This window comes from Schistocerca piceifrons, chromosome X (genome assembly GCF_021461385.2).
Source record: "Schistocerca piceifrons isolate TAMUIC-IGC-003096 chromosome X, iqSchPice1.1, whole genome shotgun sequence".
NCBI lineage: Eukaryota > Metazoa > Arthropoda > Insecta > Orthoptera > Acrididae > Schistocerca > Schistocerca piceifrons.
This window is the reverse complement of record NC_060149.1, coordinates 149,237,626-149,256,358: the sequence shown is the minus strand read 5'-3', so window position 1 is coordinate 149,256,358 and position 18,733 is coordinate 149,237,626. Positions and strand designations below refer to the sequence as shown.

At 40.1% G+C, this 18,733-nt stretch overlaps 1 protein-coding gene across 1 annotated transcript in view; it reads left to right on the top strand.

The window, feature by feature from the left end:
• The first annotated feature begins 2,845 nt into the window (after nt 1-2,845).
• The window catches only part of LOC124721603 (coiled-coil domain-containing protein 175-like), a 143,712-nt gene continuing 127,824 nt past the window's right edge, over nt 2,846-18,733 (top strand). Inside the window, exon 1 of the mRNA XM_047246654.1 lies at nt 2,846-2,982. The gene's annotated coding sequence lies outside the window, so the exon portion shown is untranslated. The remainder of the gene's footprint in view (nt 2,983-18,733) is intronic.

The following is an 18,733-nucleotide window of genomic DNA, read 5'->3' as shown; positions in this document are numbered from 1 at the left end:
GACGAACTCTGATAAGGTAATAGTTCTTTCGCAGAAAGGTAAGCACTTCATGTAAAGCTGTAGTAAGATTACATAGTAAAATCGCTAGGACCTAAGGATTGAAGAAATGTGTACTGTCTTGCCAGTCTCTTGTCTTTACTGGTTTTAGGCATCCTATATTTAATTTTATCACACAGAAGAGGAAGTTATTAGCTAATAGACAATAAAGAGTCCAGATTTTCTGAAGAGTTCTAGTTCTACTGATTACAAATAATCCTATCCAGTATTAATTGGAAGTTTTCTTTTTTTCTTTCCTTTTTTAAGTGAGGGGCAAGACGTCAAACTGGCCTAGTGGGAGCAGGAGAGGCACTACAGGACGTTTTAATTTCCACTGGCCTGAAATAGTTGGATGGCATCCGTTACAAAATATACACATTTGAGTTCCAGGGGGCGAAATAAATCTTCTGCTCATAAGCATTGATGGCAAATTTCGCCACACCGTTCCAATGGATACATTTGTCATACATCCCACATTGATTTCCCCACGTATTTCATGCAGTGTTGCTTGTCTGCCAACACTGATGACTACGCAAATGTCACTGCTCTTGGTCGTTAAGTGAAGGCTGCTGGCCACTGTGTTGTCTGCAGTGAGTAGTAGTGCCTCAAATTTGGTATTTTCAGCACCCTCCTGACACTGTGGCTTGCAGAATACTGAATTCCCAAACAATTTCTAAAATGGAATGTTCCCTCCAACTACCATTCCACATTAAATGTCTGTTGATTCTCATCATACAACCATTATTAAGTCAGAAACTTTTTCACATGAATCACCCGAGTACAAATCACAGCTCCACCTTTTGTACCTTGTGTACATGATACTGCCGCCCTCAGTGTATATGTGAATAATATAGTGTATGCAACATCACCTCATCATGATGATGTGGCAGAATTATTCCTAGCACAAATATTGTAAGAGCAGTATAAAACAAAGTACATTTACATAATCCAAGTGCCATCTTCTATCAAGTATGTGTGTATCCAGAGATCAAAGTGTATAAATCAAATAGTCAAGTGTACATACATAGAGGTGTAAGTTAGAGGTAAAGGACAATCTAAGAAAATATGTGGCGTCAGAAATGTGTTAGTGTGGAAGTAAATGTCACATGACTGGGGCCCTTTTGCTTGCCACAAGCATGATGCACGAATGAGTATACAGCTCTCCCTGAAGGAATTTACTAATTTACCACATCTTCATCAATTGTTGTTCTCTTTCCACCATTTTTATTTTACAGATTGGTACTCCCTATGGCTTGTACTGACAACTCCTTTCCACTATCCTCCGTATTTGCATTTTCTGTTACTCCATTTTAACTGCTTTTCTTTTACAGCTGGGTATGCCATAAGGATTAATAAAAAACACATCATGAAGTTTCAATTCTAGTTTTCATTCATCACTTCAGTCTGCATACATAAATGTCCAAATCCAGAATGGATAAAAGTTTTATGTCATGTATGTTTGAGTCTCGTAAAGGTCTGTGGAACCACATAGTTTTGTCTGATTAAAGAATCTATGCCTAGGTTTCAGGTAGGATTCCCCAGTCCCTTCAATGCTGAGGTGCTACTCCAATAGTTGGAGAACCTCTGCAATGTTGTTCAAATTTAGGAGGAATACCGAGTGGGGTGAAGCATGAATGAGAATTTGGATGGAGGAGAGAGGGATGCTAGGGTAGTCCCCGTAGTTGTGCAAAGCCACTGCACCAGAGTGGCTTAGTGGTTAGTACATCTGCCTAGTGAACAGGAGACTCTAGTTCAAATCCTGGCTGTAGTACAAATTTTCATTCGTCGCTTGTTGCATATATACGTCAATGCTATTGAAACTTAAAATTGTGACAACCCTACGATGGGTCCACTTTTGCCAAGGAATCCTATACCATTGCGTTCGCAATAAAAATATCCAGATTTTATATATCTGATTGTACAAGGAAACCCGATTAGAGTAATTAACTACTATACGTTCACCTGTTTGCATCTGACAGCCTTTCCTTATGGCCTGGAAAAAGTTAGACACCCTTACTTCGCCGTTTTATATACATCTTATGCTCTTGATATATGGCTTTTTTTTGTTCAAGAAACTGCAAAAAAGTAAATATCGAAAAAAACAATTTTTAATTAAAAATAGATGTGTGGGGATATGAGGTGGCAACCCTAACATGTTTTGCTTATTTAGACGGAAGTTCCGTTCAAGCCGCGATCAATTTCTGCAGCTAACGACATGTATAATACGCTACGTTTACATGCGACACATCTTCCGAACAACGAAAACTGAATTTCGGAAACTGTATTCCGCTGTCGTGTTTACCTTTTGATGTCTGAAGCGGATTTGACAGCCCAGTTAAATAACCCGCCTTAAAAACAGCTGATAAAGTTTATGATATAGTCAGCACAACCGCTTCTGTCTAATGCTTTTACTTATCCTTCACTGCGCAAAAAGCCACTCCGTCCTTGTTAGCCGAAAATTCTTAAAGAAACAAGGCGAAATCTGACAGCCAATACACATTTCAAAACCGACTGCATACACATTGACATAAGAACGAAAATCGATTGCCGAATTCGAAAACCGACAACCAGAGGCGGATATCCAGAATCGATTTTGAAGTATTTACACGACCATCTAGAAGCGGAATTTGGAAATCGGTTTATGAAGTCCGGATTTGGGAGCCTCTTGTAATCAGGGTGACACGGAAGCTGTGGGACCATCCAGCGAGCAAAGAGCGACAATTAAAAACTAAACTGCTAGGAGTTTTTTTAAAATTTTTGAACTTGTATCTCTTTCTCGCTTGTTTGCTTTGACATTTTAGCGGCAAGAATTGAACAGTTGTCAGATTGGTTGATTGTTTCTTATGTATATGTACCAAAATATTAATTACTACAGGTTGTTTTTAGCCGAAAGAATAAACCCATATGTAATGTAAGTTGGCTGTTTTTCAGCGATTTGTAGTGCAGGTAAATATCTGAACAGATGTGCAGGACATGTAATTAACGTTTTACTGATTCTGATACAACGCACCGGTGTCTCAGGTATTTGTACGTAACAAGCTGAGAATATGTATAAAAGGTCCCTCTAACGGTGTTTTGGTGTCATTTTGTGAATGAAGGTAGCAAGGAATTAGGTTCGTAGAACACGTTGATCGAGAATTCTAATAATGAATGAACCCTAAGTGCGTGCGTCATTCTTATGAAGAATTTTGTGCGCTTGCTGTGAAGTATGCTGCGTTCACTAGTTTAAACCAAGCAGTAACAACGAATAAGACTGATTGGATTGTGTGTACTCGAAGCTGTGAACGTTGAGTTAGTGACAGGTGCTAGTTGGAATTCTTACAGCACAGTGCAGCGTAACGTCGTAAAAATGACAGTTACCGGTGTTTTGTTGTTATCTGCGTTATCTTGTAATCTCATTCTTTCGAAATGTTTACAAACTATATGTGCCAGAATTCTTTGATTCGATCTTTTGTAACAGCTGTTCAAATCTCCAGCTTCTGTTTCGTTCAGTAACGTTTGTCCCTCTCATCATACCTTTTCGGCATGAAATATTCTCATTTGTGCTTTTGATCTTTGGATTTGTACTGCATACAACACCGTTTTTCAAATTTCTTGTCACCACAATTTTTTTTCCAATATCGTATCGTATTTCGTATTATTGAAATAAAAATAAAAGTGCGGCAAGTTGCCCAGTTAAAAATACAAATTAATTAGTTCATACTATAAAATCGTTACCTAGTAATGCTTCAGATGAAACTAATCTTTATGTGCAATGTAGGTTTCAAATTTGAGCTGCTAGAGATGAAAAGACCTTTCCTGTCATTGACTAAGGTGTCGGTGCTGAAGAATACAATATAATATGTTCAGAGACGCTATTAACCAGTATGACATCATACAGTAATGTACATTGCTACTATCAAAGTACAGGAAGCCCTGAAGAATACTGGCGTTTTGAGTAGGGAAGCCGTATTTAATAACGCCACCTTCAAACATATTAAAAATTTCACAACATTGAGCCAGTGGGGAAAAAAGGGGTTTTTCATCAAGTACATAAATATAAGTACAGGATTTGAAAGGATGGAGGGACTAGTCATACTACCCATAATTATGTGCATTTGTCTAACACAACTTCCAGAAAATGAAATTTCTCCTCCATATTTTCAAACAGTTTTGCAGTCTTGGTTGCTCCAAGGACAATCTGCTGCCAGAAGGGATGTAAGTTCACTGGCAAAATCAGTACAGAATTGTAAAGGTACCATCAGGATGAGATGCTTTTCCTCTGTTTAACAAGTTTAGTTGATTTTCTGTTACATGATCACTTACCTCAGTATCTGAAGATTGGGTGTCTGTGCAGCTATTGAAAGGACAAACTGTCTTAGGATTTTTTGCCGTGAAACAATTGTGGATTACTGAATTTAGTATTTTGCACTTCAGTCTGCCATCCTCCGTTTCGGGGCTATTATAAGCAATTGGTGACTGTATAGCTCAGTTTGCCGACTTACCGTGAAACCAAAGCTACTTACAATTTTTTCGTGGGGTCAGTTTGCAAAATTTTGCTTTTTAATTCATTGAAACCATCTTGCAGTGCTCTCCTTATGCACGTTTTGATATCTTTTAGTTTTTTTGCTGTAAACAACACTTAGATTTTATTTAAATCTGTGATGAAACTTTCTTTCCTTTTGTAGCAGCTTTCTAACACAGCTATTGAGCATTTCTTAATGCTCCTAGCTTTCCCAGAACTGTCTCAAGGAGAGTATTCCAAAAGATTGAACTGAACAAGGTGGGAGAGGGGTTAAGACGTTGGACTCAAATTTTGGAGAACCATAGATCAAAGCCCAGTCTTGTCTGGAAGACCATTCGGATTTATTTTTTGTGGTTGCTTTATATTGTGTAAGGCCACTATTGGCAGTGTTTCCTTTTAATGGTACACAGCCAATTTCTTTCCACCCCCTTCTTTGATCTAAGCTCCATTTCTAATTAGCTTGTTGTTCCTGAAACATTAAATAGTAGCCGGCCAGTGTGGCCGAGTGGTTCTAGGCGCTACAGTCTGGAACCATGTGACTGCTATGGTAGTAGGTTCGAATCATGCCTCAGGCATGGGTGTGTGTGATGTCCTTAGGTTAGTTAGGTTTAAGTAGTTCTAAGTTCTAGGGGAGTGATGACCTCAGAAGTTAAGTCCCATTGTGCTCAGAGCCATTTGAACCATTTGATTAAATAGTAAGCTACCTTCCTTTTCAAAAGGACTTATTTAAATCTTTGAGAAAATTATTTTCCATAGAACATCAATTTGACTCTTACACAGTTATAGAGGACTATTGGATATGTGATGTCCATTAGTAATGAGAATATTGTAGGCCAATGCAGGATATCAGATACTTTCATGAACACATATCAAAATTATCTTGACATAATTTTCCAATAATGATGCAAATGGTACAGTTTATAGCATCCTTAATTGATTTTCTCTTTCTAAATGTGCACGAGTATTGTTTTCTGACTGTAACAATCTTGCGTTTCTGAGAGCCACACACAAATTTTTTCTTAAATTTTTACTCATTACATTTAACTGGCAAATTGGATGGTATGATTTTGCTACTTATTGAGCTTTGTGATCTCTGCTGTCTTCCATATGGTTGACATACCATTTTGAAGTAGATAGACATTACATGATTTTGTTGGACATAGCATGCCTTAATCTCTTAATATTTATGGATTTTTTCACGCATTTTAACAGACTATTTTTTTTTATCAGTATTGGATCTCTTTACTTTTTCTTTTATTCTGTCTCATTTCTGCTGTGTCATCTGAAAGTAACTGTACTGAAATGTACTGTGTCCTCACCGTGGTGTGTTCTTTTTTTGTCATGACAGATAAATCCATTACAGGAGCTGTTGTTCCACTGTTCACATTCTGGATTTTGTTATTTTTGTGTGCCATCTCGTGACTCAATGCCAAACTTCCATTGATCTTGTGTTGGCTATTGGTCACTTTCTTGAGAGCATCTCATTTTTCCCTGTTTAAATTGAATATGTACTCCTGTTGTCGATATTTTGTCTGGACCATTTTGAACTGTCTCTCAGAATAAATGAACTCTCATGGTAAGACTTCTCCCACTTCTCATTACACTATTCTGCTTCGTGCATTTGATTAGCTAGGTCTATGTTCGTATTTGAAAATGAGCTAACTGCATTGCGAAATTTAGAACAATATAAAAGACTTAATGAATTCTAATTCTATTTCCTGTATTAAACTTTGCATATCTAGTCCCTTGTCCTCTGTTTTTTTGCTAAGCTAAAGCAATAATTTTGCATGCACATATATTATTACAATGTGGTTAGGTCTTCCTACAGCAGATGCAGCTATTTTTCATTTATATTTAATGTACATATAATGTATATTTATATCTTGTCCAAATACTGGAATCATTTATATTTAATGTACATATAATGTATATTTATATCTTGTCCAAATACTGGAATAATAAGTTTGTGATAATGGAATGTCCAATCTAGTCCTTTATTTCTATAACAACAGTGTGATTGTTGCTGAAATGAATGTTTTTTTTTTTTGTAGTATTAACATGTATTTTAAAAACTACATTACTGAGAGTCATGCTATGTTAAACAATAGGGGTGTGCTGAGTAGTGGTTAAATAACTATCTTCAGCATTGGAGTCAAATTTCCCAGAGGTTGCACAATTACATTTGGTACTACACCTATTTTCCAGAACAACCAAAACTCTGGAACTGAATCTCACATTTGTGAATTAGAGTGTACAGGTGGCAATCAGTTGTGTTGAAACTTCAAAATGCTGTGGCTCATACTAGCAGCCTGTTTGAACATGTTGCTGAGATGTCTATCCAGAGCCTTCAGTTCTGTTCAAGAGAGTGTTGTATATGTTTTTGCCTGTTCCTTGTATCATGCGACAAGTTGTAATCATGTGTAATGTATCAGTAGGTTCACAAATAAGAAAAATTTTCTCTGAAAACATAACATGAGCTTCAACAGAACTGGGACTTTTAAATCTCAGTCTACAGCAATATTTGATAAATATAACCCAGCCACATACATACTATCTACACAGAAATTCATCTGTGGAGTAGAGTGAGTTGTCAACCAGAAATTATTTCACCTTGGTTTTAAATTGTTCATTATCTGCCAGCACCTTTAATTCACAGAGGAAGTGGTCCAATATGCCTGCATACTTTGTTCCTTTCTGTTCAAGAGTAAGATTGAGTTGTGTAATGGATCTGTTAGAAAAGTATCCGACCTTTGGCCAGGGGAAAAAAAGACATGGTTTACCTGGAGCGTAGGACACACCACCCACCACAAAAGTAGTTCACTTGGGACTCCCCACACTTCTTCCAGCAGTGCTTCCATTATTGTTTAGCTAGGCTGTCATTGCTGCCATAATGTTCTTTCAATGGTCTATTGAGTTTGGGGAACAGGCTGAAGCCCCCAGGGAGACATATTGGTAGAGTAATGAGCTTGTTGAAGCACAGAAATCTGGTTTTTCGCTAAAAAAAAAAGTCTAAATCATGTGTGAGGAATGAGCTGGAACGTTGTCATAATGGAGACATCAATTTACTGTTGACTGCAAGTCTGATCCCTTGTGCCACACAGCATCACATAGACAACAGAGGATATCCCTGTAGTACTCTTTGGTGATTGTTTGACACTGTGGTGCATACTCGAGTCAAAGGAAGCAGGCAGCATCACTTCAACATTGCTGTGCACTTGGCGGGCCGCCTTTGGCGTTCGTGATGGAGATTGCTTCTACTGTGATGACTGGGGTTTGATTTCCAGGTTACACAGGACTCGTCATAAGTGATTATGAGGTTCATTACATCAGGGCCACTGTTTGTGGAGTCCAGCGTGTCCTGTGAGACTTCAACATGAAGTTGCTTTTGCTCTGCTGTCAGCAGCTTTGGCACAAATTTTGCTGACACTCTTTTCATGGCCAGATCTTCGGTCTCAATGGAATGTGCCAAAGAGTACTGATGCCCACCTCTTCCACAATTTTTCTCATGGTCATACAACAGTCCAGCATCACCACAGTGTTCGCTTTGGCAATAATCTATTTATTTCAGCATGTCGATGGCAAATTGGGGTGTAGCTTTCTCTGCACTGATGTGCTGACATAAACCCCTCCTAAATTAGTGTGATGCCTTCAGCATCCTGACCAAAAGCTGTCTGATCCTAATGGTTTCCACCTGGCTGTCACCCAGTTTCTGGCAAAATTTGATGCACTAGCACTGCTCCAGTCGTTCCATTATTTCCCTCACTCAGCTGACAGGACTGGAGGAGAAAAATCCACGCATGCCCATGAAGGTTCAAGGATGGCTCATGAAAGTGCCCCAGACTCAAATCCATCAGGCATTTGCCCCGGAAAAACAAAAAAAAAAGTTTGGGTACTTTTTTTTAACAGAAGTCATATAGTGGAAGCTATTTTTGAACCTAGTATTATATTTATGAACACTGTTATCATTTTCAAATTGTGCCTAATTTTTCATAACCAACTTCATCAGAGGGTAAATGGGTATTGTCAGACTTTTGTTAGCATGCCTGATTTTTTTTTAACAGTTTCCTACATGAAGCTCAAGAATGAACACTGGATGCTATCTTTACAACATGTTTCTGTGCAATGAATACTTTGTGTCTGTGTGAAATTGCTCCAGAAAATTATTCCATATGGTATTAATGAATGGAAATATGCAAAGGATAATTTTATGATGTTTTCATCACCAAAATAAACAATTACACATATACCAAATGTTACTGGACAAAAGTGTTTGAGAAGCTGTGTGTGTGGTATCCAGTTAAAAGTGTTGCTCAGTATGCACACACATACTCACTCATTATACCTTGGAAGCCATAAACTTATAGTTTTCCAAAAGACTGTTGTGATTTGTACAGTCAAACACCTTAGGTACAAAAATTCTGGTGGTGATGGTGATGATGATGATGATGATGATGACAAAAAGAAGAAGAGGAAGGAGGAGAGTGTGACATGTGAATGGTATACTCTCATGGCCATTAGGACAAGCAGAGGTTCTTGGATTGGACAAAGAGGAAAGGCTCTACCTTGACCTTATGGAGAAGTTCTCGTAATATACCCCTGATGTCTTTGTCCGTCTTTGGCCTGGCCTTCATCCTGTATCATTACGGGGTGGGCATGTTAATTATTGGATGTGGCAATGTTAGTGGTTGTGTGTGGCTGAATGCCATTCTAGTATTCTCCTGACATTAATTAAGGAAACCACAAATACTGGACTATTGATGGTTGGACAGTAATTTGACCATGACTCCTCCCGAGTTTCAACTTACTTTATCACTGCAGTCATGTTAGGTTGAACGCCAGCCCCAGTGACTACAAAGTATACAACTGCCCCTTCTCCATATGGGAATGAGAATTTATATTGTTTTCATATATGCTACAAGCCAATATTGACACAGATTTGCATATCATCTGAATGTTTCACGTAAAAAAAGACTTTGAAGATTTTTGTAATAGTGTAAAATTTGGCATTATGGAAGTGTCAGATTTCACTTGTCTGCTTTGACCCATGACATCATCAATATGGCGGAAACATCTATCTCCAGCGCATACAAAATGATGACGATTATGTCGCTGCATACACATGCCAACAAATGCGAACAAAAATAAAAATGACACTAGTATGTCTCACTCCAAAAATAAAATGAAACTAATGGGACAAATGCAGGAAATAGGGGGTTTAGGGAAGAGAAAAGCTAAATATATAACAATACAAAACACTGCACCATCACAAAACAAATAATATAAAAAAAAAGAAAAATTCAGCTTACAACATGACGCTCCAGTCACAAAACCAACAGATATCGTACACTTCACTCGACTAATACACCTAAAATGAAGCCCACGATACCAAAAAGCCATCTGTAATCAAAATATGTATATAAAACTAACACCGACAACTCATACAAGTGGAATCGAACATTTCCCTTGACCTATATTCCTCAAATGCAGCTCTCAATTTGAGAGAGAGAGAGAGAGAGAGAGAGAGAGAGAGAGAGATATAAGCAACCTACAAATCCGAAAAGTGGATCGAATATTTCCCTGTACCTACATAGCCCAATCACAGCTCTCGACACCAGAAACCCAACGCCTATGATTTCCGACAGTGGAATTGGACTGTTCTCTTTACCTATACATATCAAACGCAGCTGTCCACACCTACAAGCAAACCATTAAAAAAAAAAAAAAACCACACCCACAAAGTTCACACACCCACATAACTTACAAAACACCACTGTAACTATAACCCTACCAACTCTAAACCCAAATACCCCATATTCAATAGATCAATTAAAACACAACCAAAATACCATAAAACCAACAAAAGCCTCTGACAGTATCACCTACGTTGGACACACACACACACGCACGCACGCACACACACACACACACACACACACACACACACACACACACACACCAGAAAAATCTAAAATATGTACAACCTCTCACCCATAAACCAACCCCAATCCACCCTATATCACTTGCCCCCCTCACCCCAAAAAATGTGGGAGAGGCAACCAAACTAGTCCTCTCCAACATAATCTCTAAACACTCCCTGCCCCAGCCCATAAACTACCTCATTAACTGCACGAACAATTACCCCTTCGCCCTCCAAAACACACACACACACACACACACACACACACACACACACACACACACCTCCCCACAGTCTTCAAAGAACACGAAAATTCAAAAATTCTCAGGTACACTCCTCCACCAGCGCTACTCGTCTAAATGAGATTGCAGGTTGGAAGAGAGCGTCTTACCCCTCCCACGAAACCCCTCTATGATATTAGTACAAGGCCCAGTGTCATAATCTTTAAACTGAATGCTATGGTTAACTCTAAAGTGTTCATAATCCTTCTTTCCCAAACCCCTATACTACGAAAATGCATAGCGTTACAGTACTCCTCAATATATTCCTCAACCTGCTGCACTAGTTCCTTCTTACTATGACCCTGCAAAACCCTAAAAACACAATTAGCATACCCCCCCCCCCCCCCCCCAAAAAAAAAGCAACAGACCTCCAGAGTCACAAACCAACACGAGAACTGCCCCTCTCGTACTTCCTCTTACCAAACAGTGTCTCATCAATTTCAACAACCATCCCCAACCCACCCAACTTCTCCTTATACTTCATGTGCTCCGAACAAACCTCATGACAAAAAGAAAACCATTCTAAAACAGTCTCACACAAAAATTTAGAGGACCGATAACAAAAATAGTACATAAGCAAGACAACCTCCCTTATGGGCGACCTAGATTTCTCGAACCAGGTACCATGCCTTATCAAACATCAGATATTGTTATGCCGACAACGCCACATATACAAGTCTTGGTCCAAGGTGCCAGAATTTTTGTCAACTTCATGTTGTGCTCACAAGCGTAACGCCGAAAATATTCGGCTATTAGCCCGAATTAGCCCTAAAACCTGCAGAAACTTTATTATGGACAATATATCATTACCCATAGCAGCACGTAAAGAAATGCTCATAAACTTGTCTGCTATATCCATCCCTAAAAGAAAAACACACACACACACACACACACACACACACACACACACACACACACACACACACACACACACACACATATATATATCAGATTTCACTCCATACAACAACCACGAAACTAATCAGACACTAAAAAAATGCCAAATATATAAACAAAAAAAAAAAAGAAAAACACCCTAAATAACCCACTCAAAACAAAGCAAACACTTCCACAACCCACGTTACCGCACTGACTACCCAGATTCAGAACCATGTTACCATGGTGATAACCAAGGCTCAAATGAATCAAATACTACATGTTAAACTCAGCACGTCAACATTCACCACCAGAGGTCAACGTCAAATACAACAATGTGACATCTACAAACACAAGCAACTCAAAACCACCTCACTGCAGTGACATCACATACCACAACACCATTACGTCACTGGTCAGAGCAGATGGGTGGAATCAGACGCTTCCAGTGACACTGAAACTTTTATGAAGAATTTGTACTTCTTCCCAATAAAAGGCCCTGTTCCAAAACTGTTGAAGAATTGCAGCTGTATGTGTAGATATTACATTACTGTTCTTACTAATAACTCATTAAAGCCCCTAGAATGGATAGTGAAATTTTTAATTGGCTTAAAGTGTTACACCAGAAGTTATCAAGCTGGCCTCAAAAAGCAGATGTTTTCATTGGGAACCTGGTTTACTGGGCAAGGCTTCTAATCTCCATTTATCTAAGTTGATCAGCTCTCGGTCTGGTTCAAGTATATCACCTATGCTGCTATTTTTTGTGATATCATTGTTGCAGTTACAGGTAGCACATCTCAAATGTGCATCTTGGATAAAGAAAGGGATGGTAGCTTATTGTTTAAAATCCAGTCCTAAATGGCATTTCAAATCATTTTGTATTCTTTGCCTCAAAATAATCAGGTGATGTGGCATAATTGGCCTGTGCAACCTTGATGTGTTGCTGACATAGAGCAACAATGACCTTACTGAACTGCTACTACTCTGCCCCACCATTTGGGGTGCCTTTACGTACACTGCAACTTTTTTTGGCATGAAACTCAAATAATGTGCTACTGCATGTAAATTACTAATTACTGGAATTTGGAGTCCATGATATTTCTTAAGCTTCCCAGTCATTCTTAATGATACCAAAATGTCGGGATGGCTTTAACATAATTTCTACTAGATGGTGTCATGTAGCATTTCGCCTTCACTGCAGCTGAGGTTCAGTTTTCGAACATGGAAAAAGAAACCTGTACTTTCTATTTTTTGATTACTGCCAACAACCAAACTCGTGCAGTTCAGTGCTACCACAAAATTTCTTTAAGTACTAGAAATCCTAGCAAGATCCTAGAGCAATTTGCCTGCATTCAGACTGATATTCTTCAAGTATGCAAGTAAATGATGCTCCCCATGCTAGTATTTACCACTATGGGAAATGATGTATCATGCGGCTTATTGAATACACTAAGATCTCTTGTGGGTGAATGATTGCCCCCCCCCCCCCCCCCCCACACACACACACACACACACACACACTCACTCATAACTGCATCTCACCAACTACAGTTGTCTTGTGGAAAGGTGGCAGAAATGGAAATGAGCTGTGGGTTTACATGTAATTAATTCTGTGTGTCAGTGTTTTTAATGTTCAACACATTTGCTCTAGCAGTTTTAATAGTCTAGTAGGGACCATTATTCATTGAATAAATTAGTTAATGTCTGTGTTCAAAAGACACTGAAGGTATGAGCCACGAATATCTGGATATGAAGTTTCCAAGTGAGAAAGGCTACAGTGGGGTTCTGACTGCTGCGATGACAGAAATGTTACAGTTGTAAATATATTGCACTTCTGAAAAAAAGTGTGTCCATGTAGGATACAGAAGTCATAAAATGTGGAAGGAGACCTTGCAGAATAGATGACTAATGTTTTCTGGAGCCGTCTAGTCATTAAACAAAAGTGTAAGGTTGTAATCTTAGTGAAGCTAATGTAGTTCATTGAAAGCATCAGTTTTAATGTGGAATGTATTCATTAAAGTGTTGCACCAAATTATAGAAATGTTACTGTTATAAATACTACACTCCAATGAGACCGATGACCTCGCTGTTTGGTCTCTTCCCCCAAACAACCCAGTCCAACCCACTTGTTTGTCAATAGTTCCCAGTATTCAGGTTGATCATCTGTTCTAAATTGAACAGTAGTGCACCCCTTGCAAGAAAGGTCACATGGGCAATTTCATCTCAAAGCATACAGGTCAACAGTGAATGTGTCACATCATTATTTCAGTTTTCTGAATAAAAGTATGTTGAAATGTCAAGACAGCTCCCAAAAACTAGAATATTTTAATTTTTTGATGATTTGTTAAACATTATAAATGTCACTAAATGAGTGTGTTTGTGAAAATGTGTTAACAAATGGAAAATAAAAAAACTGTAATAAGCAAGAAGTGCTACAGGCATGGAATTATTTTTAATAAAAACCTTTTTCACAATACTATTAGACATGGTTAACACATGCACACTTCTGAGCCTTTTCTCATCTTTGATGGGAAAAATAAGCTATGAAAACTTGCAACTTTTAGCAAAATTCAAAATTATCTTTTGAAAATATGAATAGTCATAGAATGTTAACTGTCTTGGGAAATGATAAAATGGAAGGACTGCTAATTATCAGCTATGACATTAGTGCCTGAAATTCTTAATCCATCAAAATATTTTTATATAAAGATGAGAGAACCTGAAATTTTTTGATTCTTTGTAAATTATTTTCTCTAAAACCCCTATCCTGAATATTCTAAAAATTGCCTGGTATGTTTGTTGCTCATTGTACTTGTGGGCGGCACAATCAGAATGGACAGTATTTCACAGTGCAAAATTTATGAAACTTTTATGTTAGACTTAGCTACTCTCAAGATAAAAAACCTTGACACTTAAAAATTTAAATTGAGTGCTGATGTTGAGTAAATGTAATGTGAAATTGGTATAGCCTAGTTAAAGTAATTACTCTGTGTTGTCTGAACAAGACACAGCTAGGGAGAAAGCACAACAGGCACAAAGATGCGAGTGCCATAGACACTCGCTTTTTGTGTGAGTTCCACCAGCGCCACGGGCAGTGCTGAGGATGAAGGTATCGACTTCGCCTTGGCCAATTGCTGACTGAGTACAACCCATCAATGACTGGATGACAATGGACAGAAGCCTGCTTGGAAGATAGACGAGCAGCTCTCACCCGCTTGGCTATAGATCATTGTCCAGGGCTGACCTAGACAGGGAATGTCATTTAGTGGACTCTTCGAAGTGAACAGATGGCTGTTGTAAATTGCATTTGCAGGGCTGACCCTGGGGCATAGCTGTGTAATAGTGGCAGGGAGAAATTGTCTTAGCAGTGTACTGCACCAGAAGCCATTTCATGAATCCAGAAGCTTGGCCTACCGTAACAACAGTGGCAACTCAGCCTCCACGGCAGTAGGGATGACAGTTTACAAAACTGGTGACGAGGGTTTACAAAAAAATTAGATATAGAAAACAGCTTCGTCTATACATTTTTCTGTTTCTGGTATTATTCAAAAACTGTTATTGTCTTCTGTCACGATTTTACTTCTTTATTACATCCCATGAATTGCAATTGCGTACACTATAATGATCAACACTCCCAACACTGCACTTTTCAAAAGAATTCTCTCTTTTTTTTTTCACATGGACAAGGATGGTCTAACAAGAGCAGCGCTTTGGAAATGGGAACTGCATACTGATCTGTTGATGATGACCATATGAAGGAATTTGCCGGAGGTGTCATAAAGGAGACGGTTACATCTTGCAGCTTATTGGAGACACTAATTATTTGTCCCACCCACCACTGATTGTCATACACACAAGAGATGAAGTTGTTCACAACAAAGTCTTATGAAGTATGCTGAGGTCTCTAAATTTCACAGACAGTAACAGGCTGCAGTTCGTGGAGAACTGTTCTTGCTATGTATGTGCCCCTCCAGGATGTTACTCAGTAGTGACTTGTCTGAATTCCTGCCACTGGCTTCATAGCAGACCAATCCTCTCTCTTTTTTTTTAAATGGAATTCCTGTCATGTACTTTCATTTAGAAGCAAGTTTCATGTTTTGTAGTAATTTTGATGTGGTCTGTACAAATTCAATACAATCTCTTATAGCATCAACAACTTCATGCAGGAGATTAACTCTTGATGCAAGATGTTTACGGAGACCTCCTACCCCATTGGATGCACTTACTCTATGGTCTGTTGCTGAAAATATCCATTTTGTCTTTATTCCTGTACGATGTTTTCCAGACTCATAAAGCTGAAAGCAGTTTTTAAAATGAGCTACTGCACCATCAGTCACATACACATGTTTAGGAAATGTATAGTCTCTAGATGCTATGTCATCATGTAATGGAACTGACAGCATAGCATGCATGTACACTGTTAGGAATGAGATCATCAATAGCAAAACAGTGTGATGCTCCAAGCAAGTTCGCAGCACATGTGAATATTGACACCTGCGATGGCTGCCAGTGGTAACTTCAAATTTCATTCTGCAAAGCAAAAGACCCGCTCTCAACAGAGAAGAAATGAAGAAGTAATGTCATATTCTGGGATGTGGCTGATTTTGCTTCTGCTATGGCCTATCTCTGAATTCTGCGTATATGATGTGCTCCTTTCATGACTCAATTCATAACCTCTGTAAGAAACTTCCCTAGCTCCACAGTCTTCTTCACCAACTTTTCACCCTCTCACAGTGCATACATTGTCATTGTCACTATCCTGAAGGTGTAATGTTTCAGTGGTCATCTCTTCAGCACCTCCCCCTGTGGGTCCGAGGGTTAGAATAGGCTTGAGGTGTCCCTGCTTGTTGTAAGAGGTAACTAAAAGGGGTCTCTCACTTTTCGACCCTATAAGTTCAGGTCCCATTTTATAGTTTGACCTGCCACTTTCCAAATTCTACAGAAGTGTGGGCCATACGGGGAAGGACGCCTTATGTGGTGCATGAGTTATTCATAGTGCCCTTAGATTGGATCTCCTGAACCTATTGTCATGGCTTTCCATCTCCAACTGCAATTCAACTATTAGGGTGAGGACACTTTCCGGGGTATGTCATCTTCTGTTGTCTCCTGTCCTCTTTCGCTCCCATGACAGTATTGCATTTCTCTGCGCCCAATATCCAGCATGGTAGCCAGTCCATTGCAGTGGGGCCGTCATGTACCCATTTGGTGGTAGCCCCCTGACAACACAGGGATCGCACTGCTGATGCCTGAGCTGTAAACTCCCCATGTATGCCAAGGGCATCAGGACTCCCGGCAACTGCCATCATGCCAGTTGGCCTTTGCTGTGGCTGGGTGGTGCCTGTGGGGAGAGCCCCTGATCAGAGTGGGTGGCATCAGGGTGGATGACCTGCAATGAAGCGGACTAAGTCATCTCTTGCTGGTGACCGTATGGCACCAGCAGTCTCTAAGAAGGGCAAGATCGAGTACAGTGCTGACAGATATGACCGTAAATAGTTTCCATCCCTCACTACGTCATGGGAGGAATGTATGGCTACAGAAAGAAGAGAGCCATATTCGCCTAGGTATTTGGTATGTAGTAGAATGGACGTGGACTCCTTTCTAGCTATGAGGCCTCAATTTTTTGTTGTAACGTCTTGAGGAGAAGTTTGGGGAAGTGACAGCACTGTCTAAGATGAAAAGCGGTGCATCTTGATTCAGACCACATCCCCAGCCCAATCCTGGGCGTTATTCGCTTGTGACCGGCTGTGTGATATTCCAGTTTCTGTCACTCCCCATAAAAGCCTCCACGTGGTCCAGGGGATTATTTTCCATCGTGACCTCCTCTTGCAGTCTGACGACGAGCTCTTCGCCAATCTAGAACGGCGGTGTGCTCATTTCATCCAGTGTGTTTACAGGGGACCCAAAGACAACAGGGTTGCTACCGGTGCCTTCATCTTGGCCTTTTAGTGTGATTAATTGCCTGAAAAGGGCAAGGTGATGATCTACCGATGTAACGTTAAACCATACGGCCCTCCTCCTATGCGGTGCTTTAAGTGATGGAAATTCGGGCACGTCTTCCCGCTGCACTTCCAATGCCACATGTTGAGACTGCAGACGTCCACTGTATCCAATACTCCATGTGCACCTCCTCCCCCTTGTACCAACTGCGTAGAGCAGCACTCCCCCTGCTCGTCAGACTGCACAGTACTCGAAAAGGAGTGGAAAATCATGCAGTACAAGACACTGGACCAGTTGACCTACCAAGAGACTAAATGTAAATGTGAACAATTACACCCTGTTCGGTTGACATCCACATACGCTGCAGTTACATTACCATCGCCATCACAAGTACCAGTCGTACCATACTCTGTGCCATGAACACTGGGCCCTCCAGGCCTCTAGGATACATCTGCCCCAATGGTGGTAGAGGGAAAATCTGCTTCCGTTGCTCCCAAAGTACCTACTTCAGGAGCAAAGCCCCCCAAATGCAGGGGACATCGGTCCTCCCCAGCCAGAGAAGCAACAGCCTCCTCCGGCTCCTCTTGTGTGGAAGGGTTCCCTTGAGACCCTCTCTCCCAAGGTTTCCACAATTGCCACAGTGGATACTCGTCAGTGGCTAAAGTAGCCAAAAGCTGCTGGACGAAGAGCTTCACAGTCTTCCTCCGTACCCGAAGCTACATCAGAGAAGTCCTCTCAGCAAGCCCCTAAAGAGAAGCAAGAGGGCAAGCAAACAAAGAAGTCTGCTAAGAAAAAGAACCCTCCGGTAGCCCCAACACCATCACTCCCTACCAATTCTGCACCTGCGGATGAGGTGGAGATCTCAGCATCCCCTGAGGACCTGGATCTCACTGATGCCTCATCCACAATGGGAATGGATACAAATACTCAATTGGTGGCAGAGGGTGACCCTGAGGCGTAACCTGCCTCCTTGCATGCTTCATGCCTTCCCCGACTTACGATGATGTCATCTTCCATTGGAATTGCGGCGGTTTTTTTCCACCACCTGGCTGAGCTACAGCAGCTGTTAAGCTTTACACATGCTTTCCACATTGCCCCACATGAAACCTGGTTCCCTGCAATGTGGACCCCTGGCCTTCGCGGCTGTAGGGGATATTACAAGAATCGTAGCGACTATAATAG